The 17,191-nt window shown below is 36.5% G+C and overlaps 1 protein-coding gene across 1 annotated transcript in view; it reads right to left on the bottom strand.

The window, feature by feature from the left end:
• Positions 1-17,191, bottom strand: part of CCDC146 (coiled-coil domain containing 146) — a 138,766-nt gene that overhangs the window by 100,981 nt on the left and 20,594 nt on the right. The gene's annotated exons all lie outside the window — the stretch shown is intronic.

Below are 17,191 nucleotides of genomic sequence, written 5' to 3'. Positions count from 1 at the left end.
ACTTGTATTTATATGATACACATGCATGCTAAAAATTCAATTTGTAACTTATACACTAAAATACACAAGACACCTTCCTATTGAAATGAAATAGATATGCAGCTCTTACATGTAGTCAAAAGTCAATACAACAAAAACCACTATGGTCAATAGTTAGCATATTTTAAGCAATATTACATAAAATAGATTAAAATAAAATAGAACTTTAGTTTCTTTAAACCCCCTATAACAAGTTCTACACTATTAATGCTACTGTTATTCCTTGAATGTACCTTTTTTTTTAAAATAAAATTTTTTCAATTATAGTTGACATACATTATATTAGTGTAGGGTGTACAACATAGTGGTAAGACATTTATTTAACTTACGAAGTGATCACCCTGATAAATCTAGTATCCATCTGACACTGTACATAGTTATTACAACATTGCCTATGCCGTACTTTATATCCCATGCCTATTTTGTAACTACCAATTTGTGCCTCTTAATCCCGTCCTCTTTTCAGTCCCTCAGCCCCCTCTCATCTAGCAATCCTCAAAATGTTCTCTATATCTATGAGTTTGTTTGTTTTGTTTGCTTATTTCGTTCTTTAGATTCTACATGTAAGTGAAATCATATGGCATGTGTCTTTCTCTGCCAGACTTACTCCGCTCAGCATAATACCCTCAAGGTCCATCCAGGTTGTTGCAGATGGTAAGATTTCATTCTCTTTTTTTACATTCTTTTTATGGCTAATATTCCATTATATAAATGTACTACCTCTTCTTTATCCATTCATCCACTGATGGGCACCCAGGATGCCTCCATATCTTGGCTATTATAAATAATGCTGCAATGAACCCATGGATTAATATGGCCCTTCAAAGTAGTGTTTTAGCTTTCTTTGAATAAATATCCAAAAGTGGGATTCCTGGTTCGCTTGTCATAGCATTTCTTTTAAAGTCTATTTTGTCTGGTATAAAGATTGCTACCCCAGCTTTTTTCTCAGTTCCATTTTCATGAAATATCTTTTTCTATCCCTTTAATTTCAGTCTGTGTATATCTTTTGATCTGAAGGGAGTCTCTTATAGGCTGCATATGTAAGGGTCTTGTTTTCTTTAACCATTCAGCTGCCCTAACTTTGGATTGGAGCATTTAAACATTTTTCATTTGAAGTAACGGTTGATATATATGTAGTTACTGCCATTTTATAATTCATATTTTTTATCTTTTTCTCCTCTCCCTCCTTTTCCTCCTCCTTGATGTTCCTGTAACATTTCCTGTGATACTGGCTTTGTGTTGGTAAACTCCTTTAGCTTTTTCTTGTCTGGGAAGCTCTTTATCTGTCTTTTGATTCTAAAAGATAGCTTTGCTGAGTAGAGTAATCTTGGTTATATGTCCTTGCTTTTAATTGATTATTTCATGCCAATCCCTTCTGGCCTACAAAGTTTCTGTTTAGAAATTATCTGACAGTCTTATGGGAGCTTCTTGTAGGTAACTAATTGCTTCTTTTCTCTTGCTGCTTTTAAGATTCGCACTTTGTCTTTAAACTTTAGCATTTCAGTGATGATGTGTCCTGGTGTGGGCCTCTTTGGCTTAATCTTGCTTGGGACTCTCTGCACTTCCTGGACTTGTATGTCTATTTCCTTCATCAGGTTAGGGAAGTAGTCTGTCATTATTTCTTCAAACAGGTTCTCAATTCCTTCTTCTTTCTCTTCTACTGGTTCTCCTATGACATAAATGTTGGTATGCTTGATATTGTCCCAGAAGCCCCTTAAACCATCTTCATTTTTTTTGGATTCTTTTTTCTTGTTGCTATTCTGATGGGGCTTTCTGCTACCTTATCTTCTAAATTGCTGATTTGATCCTCTGATTCATGTAATCTACTGTTAACTTCCTGTAATGTATTCTTCATTTCAGTTATTGTATTCATCGTTTCTGACTGATTCCTTTTTATGGTTTCTATCTCTTTGTTAAAGTTCTCACTAAGTTCATCTCCTTTTCCCCTGAGTTCACTGATCATCCTATAACCACTGTTTTGAACTCTACATCTGGTAGATTGTTTGTCTCCATTTTGTTGAGTTCTTTTTCTGGAATTTTGTTCTGTTCTTTCATTTGGGACATATTTCTTTGTCTCCTCATTTTGGCTGTATCCTTGTGTTTGTTTCTATGTATTAGGTAGGGCTCTTAAGTCTCCCAGTCTTAGTAGAGTAGCCTTATATAGTAGGTGTCCTGTGGGGCCCAGTGGCACAGTTTTCCCTTATCATCTAAGTGAGGAGCTCCAGGTATGCCCCTTGTGTGGGGTGTGTGTGCCCTCCTGTTGTAGTTGAGCCTTGGTTACTGTTTGCATGTCAATGGGAGGGATTGACCCTTAAGCTGATCGTTTGTGAGGACTGACTGGTGAGAGGCTGACACTGTGAAGCAGGATTTGCTTTAGTTTATCCCTGGTGCATACCCAGTGTTCCCTTTGGGTGTGCTGTCCTCAGATGCAGGCCCTGTTGGTGATCCAGCTCTAGTCAAAGCTGGCCACTGGGTGTGCTGGCCCCAGGGTCTCTTAGGAGGGACCCTGCTGCAGTACAAGTTCAGCCACAGACTATGCCCTGCTTGGAGCCACCTGGCAAGAGTAACCAAGCAATCTTCAGATGGCCACCACCTCATGCTTGACTTAGAGGTACCTCAAGATCCAAGCTGCAAACTGAGGCTAGCTGCCGCTAGTGCCATACTTGGGGCTGCTCAGCAAGAGGTATGGGGCACGCCAAGGTCAGATGTTGCTTGTTGGAGTTTTGTGAACCTTTGAGAGATTTTAGAAAAGTTGGCAGCATGAGCCAAGACAGTCCATTTGTGTGGAAAATCCACTGGAAGTGGCTTGGGTGGGCCTGCAAGTTGGTTAGGGTCAGGTCTCAGGGAATCACCAGGGCTGGGCAAATGGTATTAGTGAGTTTGACAGAGACTCAGATTTGGCAGCTGCCTATGTCTGCACTCCATGCGGGGGGTGAGCTCAACAAATGAACAATGGATTCTGCCAGCACTTGTGTCTGAGAGAAAGCTGCCTCTCCAGCCCTTGCCATAAAGCAAGACAATTCAGTTCTTTCCCATATGCCCCTGGCACTTTCTTTTGAGGAGTTGCCCCAGCTGGAGTGAGTGAGTCCTCCAGTGAGTAACTGTGCACGGGTCCCTTGAGAGCAATGCCTGTGACTCCCTCAGCCTTTGTCTCACTCAGTCACAATCTCTGCTGGTTTTCACAGCCAGAAGTTGTGTGGACTTCTCTTTCTGGCACTGGAACCCTGGGCTGGAGAGCCCAGTGCAAGGCCGAAACACCTCACACACCCAGGAGTACCTCTTCAACTGAGACATCCCTCCCAAATCTCAACTGCCACCTGTGGGTGTGGGACCAGCCTGCTTCGCATCTCTACACTTCCTTCCAGTCTTGAGGTAGCCTCTTCCATATGTCCCCAGTTGTAGGACTTCTGTTCAGCAAGACCTCAGGCAACTCCCAATGATGGGTGTTCTGCAGTGTAGTTGTAATAGTGATGTGCTGGTGAGAGATGGTGAGCACAGTTGCTATCTACTACACCATCTTGACCGTAAGTGAACGGTTCCTTCTTTACTACTCTTTTTCTTCTCAACCCCATGGCATGGCTCCTTCTAATTTGCTCTTTTTACTCCTGGACAACTTCTCTGTCAGGTCAGCAGCCTGCTGACCCTATGCCCATATTCAATTCTGCCTCTGCATCTTTTCTTACCTAAAATCCCAGGGGTAAATCAAAATTAAGACTATGAGCTTGCTTAAACTTGTGATCAGATGTTTCTAGACATCACAGGTCTGTCAGAAAGATCTATACTGTTTTACTAGCCATTTTCAAAAGGCATCTGCACTATATCTCTGAGAATATATGCTCTTCTTCTGAAAGCAAAAAAAAAAAAAAAATCACGTTTAAAAATAAACCGCTTTTTCTGTTTGAGCCCCTTAAAATAACTATTACATTTATACTTATTGTTTTAATCTGGTAAATATTTATCACTTACCTACTATGTGCACAGCATGGTGCTATATGCTTATCAAAGTATCTTGAATAAGATATTTTCCAAATAACTTTCTAAATTCTCAAAATCTGATTTTAACCTCTAGCATTCAAACTTTTCTCTGAGTAGTAAAAATGATACTGTTTAAGATGAACTGCTTCTCTATTACAAAGGATTCATACAAGTTTTTAGAATATTTAGGATCACATAGAATGTGAAAACTTGTTGAGCTTCTATCTCTGGAAATTTTTTCATCTTCTATGAGAAGAATATAATTTGTGCTTATGTTGTGAAAATTTATAAAAACAAGGGTCCATGAAACTAGTTGCTTACATTTATTTCCCATTCAGTAATGCTAGTATCATTTTTTTTCAGTTAATCTACATTATTTTTTTCAGTTAATCCACATGAACTGTTTTAATTTTTGTTTAGAGACTTTCACATCTAAATATTACTAATAATGAGCAGGTGTCAATTGCTGAGTGCCGACCATGTGCTAGACACTTTCCTAACAGCATTTGCAATGTTATTGCTGCTGTGATTAATACTGCAGTAGGGAGATAATGCTTTCTGCTCACTAAAGTCTTCCCTGAAAAAAACCCAAACAAACCTCTGTTATCTACAAACTATTTATCGTGTGTGAACCATTATTCGTTTTCAGCTTTCCTCGCTTTCTTGGCGTATTTCTCATAAAGTGGGCTAATTTTCTATGATATATTACCCATAGTAATTGCATAGTGAATTACACACATAACAAACCTTATTATCACCCCTGCTCTGACTTTCTGTGTAAATCTATAAAGTGGAAAATGATTCTAATTTAATCTTAGCTTAGGGTGAAACATCTTTTCGTATTTTATCAAAACAATTACATAATATTCTGTTGACAGGAATATTTCAAAAATTAATATATTTTCCAAGTTTGTTAATGTCCCTACTTAACCTATTGGTTAAAAATTATTTTCCTGTAGCTAAGTCAGAATTTATAACAACTCTGACAGAAAAGGCAAACAAGTTTCTATGCTCTCCAAACACTATTTTACTTCCATGGTTACATGGCAGAATTCACTGATGAAAACACTCTCCTTAAGTTCAAAACACTTTGCAAGTTCTTTGGAAGCTGAAAGACTTCTCATGTAAACACCAAATTCTTATTTTCATTTGTTACATAAAACAATTCTTTTAAAATGTGACTACAATTTACAAATGAATGAGGCCAATGAAGGTGACTTTTTTACTTCTATCATAATCAAGTAAGATTTTTGTCTTTATCTGATTGTGCCAATGATTAGAAATCTAGAGATGCTCTGATATCATGGATAGTTATGGAAGTTGGACAGGAAGACTGATACTTTTATGATGAATACAGTGTTGGTATTTATCATGCTACACTGCTGGAGTAGGTGTCCCCAGCAGCCCTAAAGTTCTGAAGACATATTTCACGAATATGGAGAAAGCCAGGAGAATGCATGATGCATGAAACACTGTTCACCTTGAGCAGTTTCTACTTTTATTTTATACCTTGGGGCTCTACTTTCAATTTCACTTAAGGAAAAGGTTTGATTTTGTTTTAAAAAAATATTTGCTTTCCCATTGCATATCCCTTTGGGAGCTCAGCCAGAAATAATAAAACCGATATAGATGCATGATGGTTCCAATGGTATAATATTTCTAATATTAAACATGTGAATATCTGAAAATTTAGGTGGACTTGATGTGGAAAATACATGCAGAAATTTGGAAGAAATTCCACCTTTTTAAGTTTGCCTTGTAAAATAGCGATTCAGAAGTGTGATTATTTTGATGGAGGGCTTTACTAATTACTTTGTACATTATTCTTTTGAAAATAGCATGGCTACACACACCACAGTAAGCTAAGAGTTCACAAGGAATATTAAGAGAAATACCATACTATCGAGTAGCTTTTAAAAAATGGAAAAAAAAAGTAAGTGTAAGTAAGTAAGCCTAAGTAAAGCACAATTTAGGGACATTACAGAAACAGAAGTGATCACACTGTCAGGAAGTGGAATGCTTCAAGAAGACGGTGGGATCTGAGCTGTCCTTGAAAGACAGGTAGAAATCTGAAGCACAGAAGTGTGGAGGAGAGTATTCCTGGGCTGGGTATAGGAGGAGCAAAGGCATCAGCAGGTTGGAAAATCAGGAGCTAATTAGGAAAACAGCAATACATCTAGTTTAGCCAGAGCATGGAGTATGTAGGAGGCGACAGCAACAGAAGGAAGAAAGGTATGGTGGCCCAGACTAAACTAGAGGGATTTGACTGTAAGTTCAAAGAGATGACATTTAATACTTATGACAGGGCAAGGAGAATTCAAATCTAATTATCTGTAACCTCCTCTGCCACCTGTTGATTGCTCAGTTCTGTGCCTGGGTCTGAGAGTTGATGATAAGATACTGAGTGTGAAGGAAAACTGGAAAGAACTCTGAAGACTGTTTTACAAAATAATAAAATGGTCAAAGATATAAAGGAGAAGATGGATGGAAATACAGAGGGGAAAAAAAACAGCCTAGGGGCATGAAAACAAGTTTCTGGGGGAGTTTTTAAAAGGGATTGTGGGAGAGGTGTGTAGGAGAGAAGCATCTGCTGTGACGAGGAATTTTAGGAAGTTTTTCTGCATGATGTGAGGGCTTCTATTCTAAAGGAAACTTCAGTATAGTCAAATTGCTTTCCAAGGCTTTCTGAAGACAGATATGTGTTTCCTTTTGGCTGTGTTGATATGTGTTTACAGGCCAGAGAGAGAGGGCTCAGTTTTATTCAGTCTAAAAACTATCTGTATGGAGCATGGAGTTTCCGCAGAGGTGCCTCAAGGGGCTTAGGGCAGTGGTGCTAGTGGTGACAGTAGATGTGAAGGGAGAGAACAGGGGATCTTCACCTCTGCATCCTTCACCTCAGGGTCCATCACAACCAAATCTGTTTTACATAACATGCTTCTGTGTAAGATTTCCACTGGAAAAAAAAAAAGGGGTAAAAGTAGTTTAAAAAGAGGGTGAAAACCACCATGGAAGCCAGTGAGGTACCCCTGAAGGATCATAAGCTGAGAAATGTACTATTAGTGTAACGTTAGGCTCAGAGAACTTAGATACTTGCTGAAGGCTGAATGGCTAGTGCGTGCCGAGTAAGAACAACTATTTTTACTGAACCACTTCCTCACTCCCAACCAGAAATTTTCTTTCCAAATTATTAAGATTTAAGATACTTTGGACCTGTCCACTCTTAGACGTAGTCTTTACAGACAGCAAAATTCCTAGCTTCTTAATCCGAGATCTAGTAATTACTTGTTGTCCAGTAATTTTTATACCCCCTTATTTCATATCTCTGATGCCACCCAAGTACTCCTGTTGGCCTCCAGCCAGGCATGTATGCGCTGAGAATGCATAAAGAACTTTTGCCTCAGAAGATAACAAACTTGGCAGTAGGTTCTAAACTTGTTGCTGGCATCTCCTTTCTGTTTCCCCTTACACTGACAGACGTGCCGATGGAACAAAGGTTAAAATATGATGACTCAAACTACCAATGTACTAGGAGAAAACACAGGAAACAAATTTATCATCTCAGAGTAACAAAAATCTTGTTAAGTATGACACAAAATCTTGAAGCTGTAAAAGAAAAGCACACAAAAAAATAAATTTCTACATGGAGAAAAAACACACTCCAATGAAATCCAGCAAACTGAGAGAAAGATTTTTGCAATGCATATTATACAAAGGCCTACTTTCTAAACATATAAAGAGTTTCTCTGAATCTATAAGAAAAAAACAACACAATAGAAAAATGGAAAAAAAGATATGAATAGAATTCACAAAAAAAAGGAAGTACAAATAGGTCTTTGTATTAACCGTGCTTCTAGCTTCTGTAAAGTTGATACTTTAAAATCTGCCCTACATGCTTATGCTGGATACGCCTTGTTCTAGACAACCTGATAATATGCCTGAGTCACCTTGCCTTGGCTTCCTGCCCTTCCTTATTGGTCCCCCTCCCCTGGCACTGAGAGGAGTCCTCCTCCCTGGGGCACACTTTTCAAATACAAACCAACCAATCCCGAGTCTACACTCTCAAACATCTCCTTCATCAGGCTCTCTCACAATTGCCCCGATCACCCAGGGACAGGCACCAGAGACATCTCTTATGCACTGAAATTATTCAAAATAGCCAATCCTAAGCCTGCTTCCCCTGCTTCCCCCATTCCTTTACAAGGAAACCACAATAAAGGCTCTTGCCCACAGTTCCTTCCTCTCCCTCTGCCTCCTGACTGACCCAGTGCTCCCCCACGTCGCCCCTTGTGACTTGGGAACTTTCTCTTAGGAACTGTGAGAAATAAACTATTTTTTCAATGGTCACCGTCTCTGATTTGTTGGCCTTCCTATACCTCATATTTTCTATTATTATACTGTTATTTTAAAACAGTCTTAAACATGAAAAGAAGTTCTACTCTACTCATTTTAAGATAAATATAAAGACTAGGATTATATATATTTTTCCCCTATCAGGTGACAAAGATCAAAATGTTAGTACACAGTGCTGGTATGAGTAAAGAGACATTCATTCATCTGATGGGAACATAAATTATTACAACCTCTATGGAGAGCACCTTGTCAGTAAAAACAAAATTTCAAAATGCACAAAACTCCTGATATAGCAATTCCACTTCTGGGTATAGATTCAAAAGAATTGAAAGCAGGATCTCAAAGAGATATGTGAACACCATGTTCATAGCAGCATTATTAATAACAGCCAAGAAGTGAAAGTAACCCAAGTGTCCACTGACAGATGAATGGATAAACAAAATGTGGTATATACATCTAATGGAATATTATTCAGCCTTAAAAAGGAAGAAAATCTGGTCACATGCTACGACATGTAGGAAACTTGAAGATGTTTTTCTAAGTAAAATAAGCCAGTCACAAAAAGACAAATACTACAAGAGTCCACTCATATGACATATCTAGAGTAGTTAAATTCATAAAAACAGAAAGTAGAATGGTGGTTGCCAGAAGCTCAGAGGAGAGGGAAATAGGGAGTTATTGTTTAATGGGGATAGAGTTTCAGTGTGCAAGATGAAACATTCTGCATATTGGTTGCACAACAATGTAAAATACTTAACACCATTGAACTGTACATTTAAAAATAGTTAAGGTGGTATATTTTATGATATGTATATTTTTGCACAACTAAATTTTTTTTTAAATGAGCAAACCCATTGATATAGCAATCACACTATTAGGAATTTGTCTTTTTATTATGATTATTCCAGTGGGAAATGAAGCATGCATATGGTTATTACTCTCTTATTTCCAAAGGGCAGAAGATTGGAAATGAACTAAATGTCTTATCACAGAGAATTGGTTAAAGTATACTCCATTCATGCATTGAAATAATACATATAAACATTACAATAATATAAAAATTGTATATCTATGTGTAAAAAAGCAAGCATGTATATTATATTACCACTTGCTTATTCGTGCATAGACTTCTGTAAGGCTATGTAAGAGACTTAACAACGGTTGCCTCTGTGCAAGAGGGTGTGGATTGTGGGATGGGGTGAGAGGCCCACTTATTTTTTATAGTATACTATTTTGCGCCTTTTAAATTTTGTACTATGGCATACTTTATGTATTAAAAAATAGTTTAAAAAATAACTTCATGGCTGAAAAACTTTATTATCTGGCTCTTCTTTAACTTCCTAGTATGGCTTGTATCTCACCACTTGACCACTGAGATCCAGATCTTGCTTACCTAATGAAAACTATGATTGCCTTGTTTTAGATGAATTTCCTGGTGTTCACTACTGCTGACTCATTTACTGATATTAATGTAGGGAGGAGGCAAAAGAACTAAAATGTTAATACAAGCTACATTCAGAGACTGCAATATGCTGATCGGCCCTGCCACCAGGCCACAAGGTCACCTGCAGAACAAAGGCAGTTTCTGCTGTGATTGCTAACAACCCATTTCCTACACTGTGAAGGGGAAAAAGGAAAAACAGAATCTTTAAGTGGTGCTCTACACAAATAAAACCATTCATTCTCTATGGCTAAAACCATAGAGAACCCACGGATTAAGGGCTGGGAACTTCCAGCAGACCTTTCACTCTACATGTTCTTACCTTTTCACACTACATACTCTTCCCCTCCTCCTTCCTCGCTGTATGATCATATCAAAGGAAAATGGTAAAGAAAGTCTTTAAACTGTAACCAACAGGAACTAAAGAATGATAATAAACTGAATTCTCGGAACACTTGGAGTCTCTCTCAGTGTCTTTTGCTCAGTTCCTCAGTGCCTTTGCTCTGTCTCTCTCACTGCACTCGTCTCTATTGTTTCTATCCCTCTGAGTCTCTCACAGGCTCTTTTACTCTCTGTCTCTGAGAGGAGACCATGCTCTGTCTATGGAGTGTTACCCCTTTTCTAATAAACTGTCCTTTTTACTCTGACTTTGGCGTGTTTCAATTCTTTCTTACACTCTCTAGGAACCCTCTTCTCTCTGTGCAGGACTTGAGTTTCCTGCACACAGGGGAATTTGCCCTGTCCTGCATCAGTTTCATGGGCTCACTTTTTATAGGTGAATTTAAAACATAAGATCAAGAATTTAAAGCAAGGGAAGAGAAAAAACAAGGAGCCTAACTGGTTGGTTATCTAAATCAACCAAGATCTCTAAAGCAAGGGACCTTCAGCAGGGGGTGTGGAAGAGGGGTGAGGGGTGACAAAGGTGAGGGAGGTGGCCTGCCTCTTTATCTAGTGTGTGGCTGGCAATGTGTTTATTCGAGGTAGCCTTTGCTGAAGTGCATGCCTCTTTGAAGTGGATGCCTCCACAATTTAAATCAGGCAGTTGCATTACAAAAAGAAAAGCCAAGTGTCCCAGCTTATACTAAAATTGTTCACATGTTCGTGCTGATCATGGTGTAAACAAGCTTACTGAGCTGCCAGTCCTATAAAAATAGAGCACATACAATTAGTGTAGTAGGCTATACCATCAAGGTTTGTGTAAGTACATACTATGATGCTTACACAACGAGGAAATCACATTTCTCAAAATGTATCCCCATCGTTAACTGGTGCATGACTGTAGTTCTTGGATTACTAAAGGTACTATGTTTCACAAGATGCACATTCTCTACTGAGAGCCATGAGCTTCCAAAAGTACTTTCTCAAAAAAGAAAACAACACCATTAAGTATTTCTCCTAACCCTTATTTTAAAAAGCAACATCTGTTCACAGTGACTATTAAAAAAAACAGCATCGAGTTTAGATTATAATTTTTAATATTTAATCAACTTGCTACAACAGTAGCTAAAGAAGCAATGAAAAAGAGGTAATTAAAACTTTGTTAAATATATAATTAAAAATAAACACTTAGACATGCACACAGACACAAACTACGTCCTCTTTATGTCAGTAAAGGAATTGAAAAGGAGAATGAGAAATCAAAGAATTAACCACACAGATAAAGGGACAAATGAGCTGCTGAGGGTAGGGCTGCGGCATTTTCCTCTGGTTCCTAGCCCTGAGTCTGGTGTGTATGTGGTTGGTGCTCAATAGGTTATCAGAATGAGTAAAAGAAGATAATCCACAGATAAGTGGCACCACTGCTGATTCTTCTCTGTCCCTGATAGTCAACATTCTTCTGATTCGGTTTGTCACTGATCACAGCCTGTTTGGATGACAGAGGCAGAGTTTTTCTGACAATATCCCACCCACATTCCTGGCCAGAATCAATCTTCATGTTTTTTTCAGTTTGAAAATGCCAAGTATAAGGATACCCTAACATGAGACCTTCTTTTCTTTCACCATGAGCTCTTCTGCAGTGTGCAATTTTGCTGATTGATTTTAGGGATGTTAATCTACTTTGCAAAGTGGAATATGGTTTGCGTTCTATTAATTCTACTATAACTTTGTAAATAGATATGAGCCATGTAAATACCTGAAATTATTTAGTGCACTCCAGGCATGTCCCAGGATTTTCTTCTATATTGGAAGGCTTTTAAAATTTCCATCTACTTTAAGAGTAAAAAACCAAACCAAAACAAAAATTATTAAAAAAAATGGAACCTATCTGTATTGTTTAATAAATTATCAGTCTATTTAAAGTTTCTTGACAACTAAACCAAAAATTCGGCAAGGCTGCCTGGATGTGTGAAAGAAAAGGAAAAACATGCCAACGAAGACTTGTAGAAAGATTTTTAAAAGAGATTTAGTGGTTTTTAAATGCATATCCTCTAAGTATAGCTATTAGTGAGGTGTGATAATTAAGGATAGGGAGATTAAGGAGAAACATTTAAATAGCATGTTAAATACTTAGCATTTTTTTCTTTTAATATACAGTTTACTTAAAAAGTCAATTTGTAAAATCCTAAAATAGCAGTGTTTAGATGTGTGAATGTCAAGTGAAGAATGTCAGGTGAAATATGTGCTAAGATAGCAGACAGGACATTGGGCTCCATGCCTGGCTCTGCATTTGCCCAGCTGTGCAACCTAAGGCAAGTCGCAATCTTTCAGAACCTTTAAGATGGAAATAATGATATCTCAAACCTCTATTCCTCATGAAATCATTGTCAAAATTACATACTTGAAACTACATTGACTGTAAGCTCTTTGGGGGTAGGGATCTTATATTTTGATTTTGTTACCAGTTACTTGACTAACTCATGTATGAGAGAAATAGAAAACATTTTTATTCTTTGAAAAATATTTTAAAATTTTTTATGTATTATCTCAAGAAACTCATCAGTAACTCTATAGAAGTTTCAACTTAGAAAATATAGAAAGTGTTAGTAGCACCAGAAAATCAATATTTTCAGTAATTAATCTAAAATTTCTATTTAAAATTCCAAAATGTATTTAATCTTACCAACCTTAAAAGAACAAAATGTATAAAAAATAAGAAAGTACCTTTTGAACATGTGACCATTCCAGTAAAAGATAATTTTAATAGTAAGGAATTAGTAAAGGATGACAACAACCTTTGCATGACAACAGAGTGGTAGACTATGCTGTTAAATATATGTAAGAAACAATTTGTAATCCTTGCAGAAAGCAATCTAAATGCTATCAAGAACCTGCTATGTGTACATCTCTAGTACAAGGAATTTCCTTGTAAACTTGACATCCACATATTGGACATTCTCCTCAGACTGGTTGCTTCTTCTGAATTTTCTGTCACTTATAGTACCAGAATCCAGCCACTTTTCAAAATCCAAGTATCAATTTAGACTCTTTCCTTTCCCTCACTGCCACCCCCATTCATTAAGACTCTGAGTCCAGCATTTATACTTCCTTAATATCTCTCCTGTGTGTGTGTATTCTATCTTTTTTTCCACCATTGTAGTCTTGGTTCAGTTTCTTTTCATACCTTATCTCGATCACTGAAATGGCATTGTAATTGGTGATATGGCAGTAATGAAAGAGACAAATTTAATATTTAAGAGAAAACCAAATGACAGAATATAGAAGGAGAATTAGGTTTGGGAGGAGAATAATGAATTTAGTTCTGAGCATGTTTAGTTTGAGGTACTTTGGGGTCATCTAGGTGAAGATATTCCAAGTATGTGTGGCTATGGGCAAAAGCTTCAGGATAAAAAAGTAGGTTCATAGTGAATGCCATGGATATGGATGAAATATCCCCTCTCATATCTTACAGCTTCTGAAAAACTTTTTCCAGATCATCTCATCCCACAGTGAACAGATAAATTCAAGAGATATTTAACTCTCAAACTATCAAAGAGAACATAGGAGAATTGGGATAAAGAAAATGATTAATTCAGTTCTAAGCATGTTGGATATGGCCGTATGTAAAAATTGATTGAGCTGTATACTGAATATTTGTGAGCTTCATTGTATATACATTATACTGTAACAAAAAAATATTTAAATAAAAATTAAATAGAGCAAGATCAAATTTCCATGGAACAAAAGTGCCAGGCCTCATAGTTAGGCTGTGATGGCCCAGTTGGGGAGCAGGTGTCCAGCATTAACTCACATAGTCCATTGATGAGAATTCTGTGACTTAGTTCCCAAGCATCACTTTGAACATTCATCCCAAAGTGTAAATTAATACAATGTCATCCCTGCCCTGTTAGGTCTTATTGCTTAATGCCATCATAATGTCAGTGGGGAATTCTAAATTTTCTATGAGAAATATTTTATGATAATAAGATATTCAATAAATATCTGCTAATGACCTTAGTACCAAGGGACAGGTACAGCCTACAAAAGCTCTAAGAATTGAGAGGTTGAAGAAACCACTGTGAGCTGGCTGCCCAGGCAAAGTTTCTCAAAGGACACTGAAATTGAGCCAGACTCTTAAAGTTTAGGAATAGAGGCAGCATTTGCAAAGTGTGGCCCATATAAGTATTTTACTTGATTTTTATTTGATTTTGAATGTACAGTCTTTCAAGAGGCAATGCAACTAGGAGAATTTGTGGATATCCATGACCTTGCGTTATGCTTTGTGAAAATGTGCCAGTTTCCTAGGCATCTAATATGGGAGGGTCAGTAGGGAGCAACATAAACAGAAGATGATGAGGGTCTAAGTGAATTATTAAATTACAAAAAATAGTTTGGGTAAAAATTGCAGAGTGCCATGAATGTCATACTAAACAATTCAACAGGTAATATTAGATGAGAGTATGACATCCATGTTTTGTCATTCAGAAGTGCTGAGCCAATTGTACAACTAGCATTAATAACAATAAATGCTGTAAGCAGCTCCTGGTTCTTTCAGTGTGATGCCAAGCATCTGGAAGTGAATTCTGATTGCTTTCTTTCAGTTGCCATTTGAACCGTTGCTATTCTGCAGATATAGTTTCTGTTTAAACAACTGAAGGGGGATAACTTGTTCAAAGTAGGTTAAAATTTTTTGTAAGATTCATAAATCTTAGCAGAATGTTAAAAGAATTAGAAAATAAAGTTATAGATGCCAATAGGAGCCATCTCATTGGTGTTTATTATGGAAATAAAGTTGTTTGAAGCTAATAATTAATTCTACAAGATTTTGCTGGCTTAAAGAACATTTCTCATGCAGTAAAATTACTAATGTAATTACCGATGTAATTTTACTTGGTAATTTTACACTACTCAAAAGGGTAGGTAAGACTGTTCTTTGACACTAAAATCTAAGGTATCTACTTATTAGGGGCTGGTAATAGCCAAGGATTAATAACTATAATTTGTGCATACATGTGTATTGAGAGACTCTTGACATACTTAATATATCGTTACACTGAAGATCAATATTCAGGGGATGTTGTCCTAATTTCTCCCTTGACTCTATAAAACAAACTTTTCATGCTTCTTTATCTGTGGCTTTAAAAACTTGACTATAAGTTTTATTGTTAGGATAACATTTGGTAGAAATAAATTCTAATTCAGTTTCATTTTTTTGTTTGATAGAATTATTAAGGGTAGTGGTATAAAAGTAGAAATCCTATTGCAACATTGAGGACATATGATGGGTTTTAGTAGAAATGGTGAAACTTGATCACTTAAAATATTAAGACTAGAGTATGAACTCATAGTTTTAAATATACACAGATAGATACAGAAATAGATATTAATTTGTATGGATAAACATAATCATGCATCTATTTCCTATCTCTGTCTGCTGAGAGCACTTAGAAGCAATGACAGACCAGTAGCAATGAGCGTACTCAGTATTAAGATCTTAGTTTTCAAATATCATTCTCTACTAAAACGAACATGGGATCCTTTAAAAAATAGCTAATTCCAGGGTTAGAGCGAAGAAAATGCAAGATGAGCCTGGAACATATTCTTATGACATAAAGAACTGCACAAAGAATCATAAGGGCATGTCAAGAAGACAAGTGAGCCTTTTTGAAGGGGCCTACCCTGGCCAAATCTGGAACAACTGAGTCATCAAAATAAGTAATGACATTGATGGATTATAACCCATTGAATAGAATAAGAACTCATAAGTCCAGATAGATGGGTGGATGGATGGATGGACAGACAGATAGATAGAGAGACAGACAGACAAGAAGAGAAAGTACTTCCTTATAGTAGAAAGCCAACTAATAAATGTAGAAAGAATGATGGAATTAGAAAATCACCATTTGATAGCCATCATAATAATAATTAATTTGGGCAAAAATCATCAAGAGTTGTAAAACTAGTAGGTGAAAATTTTAGGATGAATAGGACATGTAAATAGTCTCAGAGTTTCTCCCCATAGATGCTTATTAATTTCAAAAAGGAAAATAATAATAACTTTACAGAGGAGAAGCTTAGAAGTCATTATGTTAACCAATTGATCAAAGTTAATACCATCAGTAATGGGACAAGTTGACATCATGTACTCCTGATATTGTGTGTATGTGTGTGTGTGTATACACATGACAATAGTTGTGGCAATTATTTAAAATATTTACATCAACAAAATATTTGGGTGTAGGATTTGTTTTTGCTTTTTGGTTTCGAATAAACTTTGTTTTAGCTTTAAGACTTCTTCAACTTACTTATATTATGACCATTTATTAAATTTCTTAGATGTTTTATTCAGTTATATTTAAATAAAGTTAATAGTCCAGAATTCAAATGTTCTCTTAACCCTCTAAGCCATATTCTAAAATACAGCTCTCAAGCATGGCATGGTAATGGTTGCATATGTGGTCAGTTAATATTCTTTTAAAATCCTCACATGTGGGTACTTCCTAAATGTTCACCCTTTAAAAAAAATCAGACAATGAGAATATATATCATATTCCCTTTTGTACTTCTCTGCAGATGGCAAACAGTAGGTTTCAGTGCTCTACTGAAGTAACTGCATTTAGTTAGATAAACCTATCTTGTTTCTATCATTATATGACAAGATCTTTTAGCTTTATTTTATGGAAGTAAATGTAGTACATTCGATAATGAAATAAACTTATTTTATTTCATTAACCAACACAAAGAATGTAATTAACTGACTGCATAAATGTAAATATTTATTATGCTATAAAAGTATCTGAACCAACACTACTGTGTTAGCGTAGGGTTATATAAGCTCTTAGAAGAGAAGGTAGAAACTATTTTATTTTAAAATGCTTCAAATTGTATATATTGTCTGCAGGTTACACGTAATGAATTATTTTGATAATAATATTAACTTCAGCTGAATTTTTAAGTAGATGATGATTCAGGTCTTAGTATAGTAATTTATAAAAAGAAATGTACCTC

Source organism: Pteropus alecto, unplaced genomic scaffold (genome assembly GCF_000325575.1).
Source record: "Pteropus alecto unplaced genomic scaffold, ASM32557v1 scaffold109, whole genome shotgun sequence".
In the NCBI taxonomy this organism is placed as follows: Eukaryota; Metazoa; Chordata; class Mammalia; order Chiroptera; family Pteropodidae; genus Pteropus; species Pteropus alecto.
Note: the sequence above shows the minus strand (reverse complement) of the source record. Positions and strands in the feature narration are given on the sequence as shown.